Below are 8,339 nucleotides of genomic sequence, written 5' to 3' on the forward strand. Positions count from 1 at the left end.
ATGTACAGTGAGCCAAATTCATTTCAAACTAAATGATGTGACTAAGTGATTTTGATGCTCTTTCAAGGCTTAAATTGGAAAATGATGAAGCTAGATAAGTAGCTTTTCTTTGCTTATGTTTATGCCATAATTCCTCTAAGTATATGTATTAGTTAGCGATTACCACAAAGATGCTGCATGACAAAGTGCCCTAAAACTTGATTGCTACAAGAACACACATTAAATGCTCATGGATCTGCAGGTCACTATGGCTCACCTGATTTAGGCTGGTTTGGCTGGGAAGTTATGCCACAGAAATCAGGAGGGCTGGACTTGGCCCCAGGCTTTGGATTGGGTTCAGGTCTAGTCCAGGTGTGCTTGTTTGGGGGATAAAATAGCAGCAGTTACATGGGGCATGCTCTTCTCACGGCAGATCACCGGAGCATGAAAATCAAGCAAAATTACATAAGCGCTTTTCATTTATAGCCTCTTCTCACTTCTATGAGAAGTGAGAAGCACTTCTCAAAGCACTTGCTTTGGCCAAAGCAAGCCACATGGCCAAAGTCAGAGGGTTAAGCGGGTCCTAAGGGAAAGCGAAAGGGATTGAATGTTGGCTAAATGCTCCTAATTATCATAGTAAGTGAATCAATGACTGAGACATAACCCACAAACTGTCACAAGGAAAACCCAATAATGGGAGACTTCAATTTTGAGATTGAGAGAAACCTTAAGGCAATTTTCAAATGGACATTTGACATCCTGGTTTTGCTTTTCCCTTTTCTCTCTCCCACCCCACTAAGTGAACAATTTGCCCATGGATGAGGCCAGTACTGCACTGTACTAACAGTCATTCTTGTGTACCAACAGACCTTTCTACAGGTTGAAAAATATCTGTTCACTTAACTGCACAATTTCACCGTGAGTCTACCACCAAGAACAACCAAAATAGTTGAACAGTTCTCCAAAAAGAGAAGCTGGCTGATGATAAAAGAGAAGCAAGTCATAGAAAGGTGTGCTTTTCCTCTTTGATCTGGGAGGGTTCCTCTAGCAGATAAAAGGAGAAATGCAAGTTACACATGTTGTATTTAAGTCTCTTTAGGCAAAAATTAAGAGTCAAGAATATCACTAGAGGGGCGCCCGGGTGGCTCAATCGGTGAAGCGTCTGACTTCGGCTCATGTCATGATCTCACGGTTTGTGAATTCGAGCCCCATGTCGGGCTCTGTGCTAGAGCCTGCTTTGGCTTCTGTCTCTCGCTCTCTCTCTGCCCCTCTCCCACTCATGTTCTCTCTCTTAAAAATAAATGAACATTAAAAAAAGAAAAGAAAAGAAAAGAAAAGAAAAGAAAAGAAAAGAAAAGAATATCACTAGAAAAATGCAATCATCTGTCCCTAAGAGCTCTCGTCTCGGGCACCACAGCACCTACCATATAAAACCTCTAAACATTACCCTCACTTACTCTCTTCCATCCCGCTGCCAGATCTCCAACACTCCCATGTACCCCTTCAATCCCTAGTGCTGTGGAAGTTATATCGTGTCATCCACAACAAAGAGACAGGATGACATATTTTCTTGAGACCTATCTGAATACACCCAATGATACAGATAGGGAGAGGTAGAAAAATCAGAATACAAGTGAGTGACATGGAGATCTGTCCTGTCTCATCAGACATTCAGCATGGAAGTGACTTTAGACGAGTTCTGGTAAGCCGTAACAGAGGGGTAGAACATTACAGAGGGCAACTGCATGCATTTGAATTCTTGCCAAGAATTTGCGCTTGAGGTGAGACTACTATCTAACAGTATAATTAGAGCATTTAGGGAGAAAGTTGGGGGAAGTGAACAGAGTTCTGCCAGTTGTGCTGAGACCAGTCCTTTTGGAGGCTCCTTCCTCTTTCTTTTTTCCTATTCATGAGCAGCACAGGGTGATGACACTCTGAGTCACTGCGAAGAAAATGAATAGTCAAGGTATTTAAGTGGAGGGTGGGGGTACCCCCAAACTGGGAAGATAGTACTTCCTTTCCAAACCATCTCACTTCCTTTCTTTAGTTTCTAAATAGAATATTGGAATTTTTTTTTTTAAATAGCAAAGAATCATCTTGTTCACATACTGGCATCTTGGCCTCACTGCATATCTGCCAAATTAAGACCAGAATTTACCTGAATAAGGTAGTTTTGGAGTTTGGTTTTTTTTCTTTTGTTTTGTTTTGTTTTTTGTTTGTTCATTTTTTGTTTTTGTTTTGTTTTGTTTTTAAGAAGGGGATACTTTGGGCAAGATTCTATAAATAAACTTAAAGGAAGAAATATATAATTTGTTATAGATCATGCAAAAACTCGTATGAAACAAACCACATGTTCAATGCAGTGTTTATAAAGCAGGGACTTTGTGCATTCAGCAGTTCTGCTGTTAGGCTGGAGGGCTAGTCAGCTTTAAAACTTTCGAAGGTTTAATCGTAGACTGGAGATATGAGTGTTAACTGGTTAATATGTAAGGTGACAAAAGAGAGATATAAACAATAATGATTAACCAAGAGTTTAAGGATCAAGATGGAGTAAATACATCACATTTATTTGATGTGATGTTTCAAATCTTACTGAAATTAAATTAACAAAAAGGAACAGATGTCAACTAAAGAAATAAAGCTTAAACATTATCAAAAATAATATATTGTGCTTCTAAAGCCACCGCCCTAATAAGACAACTGTTTCTTACACATAGGAGCACGCCATCTTGCCTGACCTCTTAGCAGTATTCAACACTGCTGACCACACCTTCCTTCTTGAAATACTATTTTCTTGGTTCCAGAATTACCCAACAGATCTCCAGACTGGAAGTCACCTGTGATAGCTGTTCCTCCTTAATAAGACCTCTTAATATTATAGTTCTTGAAACTTAAAATGGGCTTTTTTCCCCCCAGATATTCTATACCCTTTCTATACAATAGCATCAAACACCATCTTAAGGTCAATGGCTCCCAAATAGCTAATTTCAAACCAGATCTATTTTCTGATCTATTTTTCCAAACCCGTACACTGTCTACTTGACTATTCAACTTGGTTCTCTGACAAGATCTCAACCTCAGGTCCAAAATGCATTTTTAAGTTTTCTTTCCTAAATTCCCAACTGTATGAAATATGTCAGTGAATCACCATTTACCCAGAGGTTTAAGGAAGCAAATGAAGATGGTCATTAACGTTTCCATCCTTGCTCCCAATCTATTAGCAGACTTTATTTTTCTCACCTCCAGAATGTAGTTGAATCTGTTCCCTTTTCCTCATCTTCCCAGTTTTAGATCTTATCTAAACTACTTTTGTCTCTCTTACCAGACTGCTACAGTGGTCTACAAAGTGCCTTCCCTTCCTCTACTCTTGATTTATTTCAACCCATTTCCCATACAGCACAAAGTGGTCTTAAACTATAAATAGGTCCCTGCTACCCCTGCACTCTAGAAACTGTGGTGGGATTGATAAGATAAATCTCGAAGGCGTCGCACGATCTAGTTCCTCAGGGTACTCCACTCTCCTCTCATGAATTATGCTCCAGCCACTCTGGTCCTTCTTCCACTTCTGTAATGGCATCAAGCCCTTTCCCACCTCTGGGTTTCTGTTCCTCTGCTCCCGCTGTTTCCACCTGGAACACTCTCCCCCAGCCTTCCCTCACTAACTCTGATTCTTCCTCCACTTCCCCAGTTTCCTTGACAAATACCCTCTTCCCCAAACCAGCTTAGGTTCCCCTATCATGTGCTAACCCCTTAGGTCCTGGCATGATCACAGTTTGTAACTATGTATCTACTCATTCAGTATCTTTTTCCTGCATCAGACTGTGAGGTCACTAGGTCGTGAATCATATTCGTCATTTTCACTGCTGCATCCCCAGTGTCTAGTACAGTGCCCGGGGGTATGTTTAGTTTCAATAATACTTCTACAACTTAATGTATAGAAAAGTAAAAAATTAAGCTGGTCTCATAAAGTCTCCAGTTGACTATCCCATTTATTGTTTATAAAAGGTACATAATATTTCATCAAATAAAATGACTAAATGCACCTAATTATTTCCTGTTTCCTGAGGAGTGTTAGTTAAATTTGCTCTCACAATTAATGCTGCTATAATAGAGCTGTTTCCTGAAAAGAAATTCACAGAGGTGGAAATCACAGGGCTATAGCTTCTGAATATTCCCCCTGAACAGGATCATCAATTTTTCTACAAAAGTATTATAACACATGACAGTACCCCCAAAATGACTGATCCTGAATAATTTAGTCATACTTTTTAAATGCTTATCAAAGAAAACATGCCTGCTCTCTGTGAACTCCAGTCCTACAACAAAGTCTCACAGTGCAGGTCATATACTCATTTTACAAGTCACAACAGTATTGACACTAGTTAAGTCTAATTTCTTGTAAGTCCTAGGAACAGTTCCCATTATATTTTATGTGTGGTAAAATTATAATGACACCAGGATGTCTGTCGGGAAGACATATTTATTATGAATATGACATCATAAATCTCATCTAGAGTCAAGGTTTTTAATTGACTCAACTATCAATTAAGAGCAATAAAATGTTCTTTTAACTTGTAACTTGCAGCCAGAAACTCATTGCCTTTACTCAAGTGTGCATTACGAAAACTTGAATTAGAAACACTAAATATTGGGGCACCTGGGTTTCTCAGTCGGTTGGGCATCCGACTTCAGCTCAAGTCATGATTTCACGGTTTGTGGGTTCAAGCCCCACGTCTGGCTCTGTGCTGACAGCTCAGGGCCTAGAACCTGCTTCAGATTCCGTGTCGCCCTCTCTCTCTGCCCCTCCCTGACTTGTACTCTCTCCTCTCCCTCTCCATCTCAAAAATAAGTAAACATTGAAAAAAAAGGAAACAAATATTTTCAGTAAGCTTTCTTTCCAAAGAAACAATGAATGTGAAAGTTTTCAAAATGCCTTTTTCTCTTTAGAAAAAAATATATTAATCTAAAGTGGGAAAACACATAGGACAAAAAATGGGTGAAGAGGTAGTCGGTCAGAGCCCACAGCACATTTAAAGCCAGGGGTCAAGGCTCTAGCAAGCAGAATTGTGATTTTATTCTAGAAAGACGTCTGCTTTGGGCCAGGTCTAAATGATGAGTGCTATAATGGAGTGGGTTTGAATCTGATCTGGTCCAGTTAAGCTTCTGGAAAACTGAGACATTTCCATGTCTGGTGTATTGGGGGGCTCTTTAAAGATGAGCATAACATGGTTCCTGGGTTCCTGTTTTAAACAGGCTTATGTTCATCCCTGGGGCTGCACTCAGCTTTTCAGAGACAATTACTTCATGAATGGAGCTGTTTTTTTTTTTTCTTCTTTCCCTTCCCTTCTTTCAATAAATAAATAGGCTTTTTCCTCCCAGGGCCTATGGTCCTAGACATTCTAGAGGATATAGAGAAGGTTCAGGCAAATCTCAAGCCTCAAACGGGATGGATTAGACCTGTGCAAACATATTTGTAGCGTAAACACACTGCAGCAATATACAGGTAACTGAGTGGAAGATGCCTCTGGCTGACACAATCAGTGAAGATTTCCAAAAGAAGCATTGCAGACAGCTCAACAAAGAAAGACAGGGTAGGATTCAGGCGTGCAGAGATGAGGCCTGGAGATTGGTATAGGAAAGGGCATCCAGGGCAAAGGAAATGCATTTCACCTTTAAAGTGCTTTTTGTTCTCTCCGTGTCTTTCTTGGCTGGGTGGCCTAGGACAGTCCTTAAATTTTTTTTTTTATGTTTATTTATTTTTGGAAGAGAGAGAGCACATGAGCAGGGGAGGGGAAGAGAGATGGAGACACAGAATCCGAAACAGGCTCTAGGCTCTGGGCTGTCAGCACAGAGTCTGACCCATGGCTCAAACACACGGGCCCTGAGATCATGACCTGAGCTGAAGTGGGACACTTAACTGACTAAGACAAGCAGGCGCCCCCGTGCTTCTTAAACTTTGAAGTAGAAATGAATTGCCTGGCAGTCTCATTAAAAGGCAGATTCTGATTCTCTGGGGTCTGATTTGCCCGGGTAGCCTGGGTAAGCAGGATCTGCATTTCTAACAAGCTCCCAAGTGATGCCCAAGCTGCTGGTCTGAGAAGTGCAATTTAAGTAGTAAAGTCCTAGGCTGTGTGTTTCTACAGAAGTCACAGGGCCTCCCGGGGCAGGGCAGGTCCTTTTGGCCTAAAAGAGTTTCTGGAGACACAGCAGTGGAAGCTTCCCTCACTGTTACCCTCTTGGGAGGGCGAGGGAACCAGCATAAACAGAAGAGAAGGAGCTGTGTGTGTAAGAGAGGAGCCCCCTCCATCTCAGATATGAATGGATTGCATCATTCCCTCCTCTAAACCAGCAGCACAGAAGCTCAGAGAGAGACAGCAGCTCTGTGCCGTCACTGACTTGCTTGTGTCCTGGCAGAATAAAGGACTCTCTGTGAGCTCAAAGCCTAGCAGCTTTTCTGGATCTTGGTGGAGACAGTCATTTTAAACCAAAAACAAGTCTTTCACAAACACTGCTGAAATAAAGGAAGGAGTCATTAGGATGGTTCAGCCTGACAAACTCTGAACTTGATACAACAAACCAGTTTTGAGTGGAGGTGGGGGCCCTGCTACAGCAGAGGGTGATCAAAATAGTCTTAGTGTTTTGGGTTTTTTCCTGCTGGAGACTACTCTTCGAGAGTTTTAATTCATGCAAGGGAAAAGAGAAGAGTCATATTTGGTTGGCTATTTGATCAAAATTCAGAACTAGTCATTGTTGAAATTTATCTGTATACTGTCTTAAATCTTAACTGGGTCCTCACTTAATAAATACAAATGCTGAAATCTTTAAACTATTAATCTACCCCCCCCCCCAACGACCTTTTCTTTGGAGAGATAGTAATAGGTAGAAACACGAGGACATCTGGACAGGAGAAGGTAAAAAAATTTCAAAGCATTTCCATGTATGTTAAATGGTTGTTGTGAAAATAGGAATGCTATATACTGCACCTGCAGAGATAAAATATGATTGCTTATGGCAGAGGCAGTGCTTCTAAGAAACAGCTCAGGTTGGAAATTGAAAACACATTCTGGGGTTCCCCTTCCCATTTTTCTTGCAGTTACCAAGATGGGTGGTCATGAGATGAAAGTAATATTTATTCAGCACTTGCTGTAGGTCAGGTATCGTGCTGTGTACATGACAGATGTGTTCCTTTTTAATCCACCAATTAAAACCATAAGTAGATGGTAATATGAGACAAGAAATCTAGTATCTAGAGAAGTTGCAGCCTTTACTCGAGGTTGTATAGCAAGGAGTTGAAACAGAAGTTCAAACCCAGAGGTTCTATCTAAAATAAGATCTGTACCCTCTCTACTATGGCATGCTGCCGAACATCAGCTTGTTTTCTGTTTCTCGCTGAGGACAGTCTGCTTCCTCTTAGAAGCTCTTCTTATTAGATGTTGAGTTATGTCAAAGGCACATGGGGTTAGTGACTGGTTAAACTTAAAGACCTCTAACATCCTGCCCAAACGTTCACATTCCCTTCTACCACAGTGCCTTTGCACATGCTGTTTTTAAAATCCTGCTTGAAGTTCCCTTTGGTTTTTTTGTTTGTTTATTTTGCACTTACTAACTATATCACCTTTCTCCTGCATACCTCAGTTTGGTCATTTCTTCAAGAAAGTCTCTCTTTCTTTTGCTCACTATTTCTTTCTCTTTCTCTCTCTCTCTCTCTCTCTCTCTCTCTCTCTCTCTCTCTCTCATTGTGCTTTACTTTATTGTGCTCCATGTATAATGTGTTTTTTTACAAATTGAAGGTTTGTGGAAATAGGAAGAGAACTAGAAGTGGAGCCTGAAGATGTGACTGAATTGCTACAATCTCATGATAAAACTTTAACAGATGAGGAGCTGCTTCTTATGGATGAGCAAAGAGAGTGGTTTCTTGAGATGGAAACTACTCCTGGTGAAGATGTTCATTGCATGATGCCAGCCTCTGGATCAGTTAATTGCTACTTCCATCAATCATGCACTGACTGGGTAGCTGTGGTTATAGCCCCTCCTAAAACTGCTGCATAGTCAATACCCTTCTGCGGCTGGGCAGTTATAACCTAGGCCATATTCTGTGCAGTCTGAATGTTTGTCATCTCCTTCCTGGCTGACCTTCTGGAGATGCAGCAAACAGGCATCAGTGTGGAACGTGGCCAGCTCCTCCACGGAGGCTACTTTGGGCTTACCTATCCTTATTCACTTATGCAGTGCATATGCTTCAATCAAAGAATTGATTGGCCATCCTGGCCTATTTGGGGACATTGGGCAGGGAGTTGCACATCATGACATACCGGAGGCAGCGACTGCCCACCGTCCACTAGTTCCTCTGGCTCCTCCAT

The 8,339-nt window shown here is 41.2% G+C and overlaps 1 pseudogene; it reads right to left on the reverse strand.

The window, feature by feature from the left end:
* Positions 1–7,138: 7,138 nt before the first annotated feature.
* Positions 7,139–8,339, reverse strand: LOC125909620 (histone deacetylase 8-like; annotated as a pseudogene).

This window comes from Panthera uncia (genome assembly GCF_023721935.1).
Source record: "Panthera uncia isolate 11264 chromosome B3 unlocalized genomic scaffold, Puncia_PCG_1.0 HiC_scaffold_1, whole genome shotgun sequence".
In the NCBI taxonomy this organism is placed as follows: domain Eukaryota; kingdom Metazoa; phylum Chordata; class Mammalia; order Carnivora; family Felidae; genus Panthera; species Panthera uncia.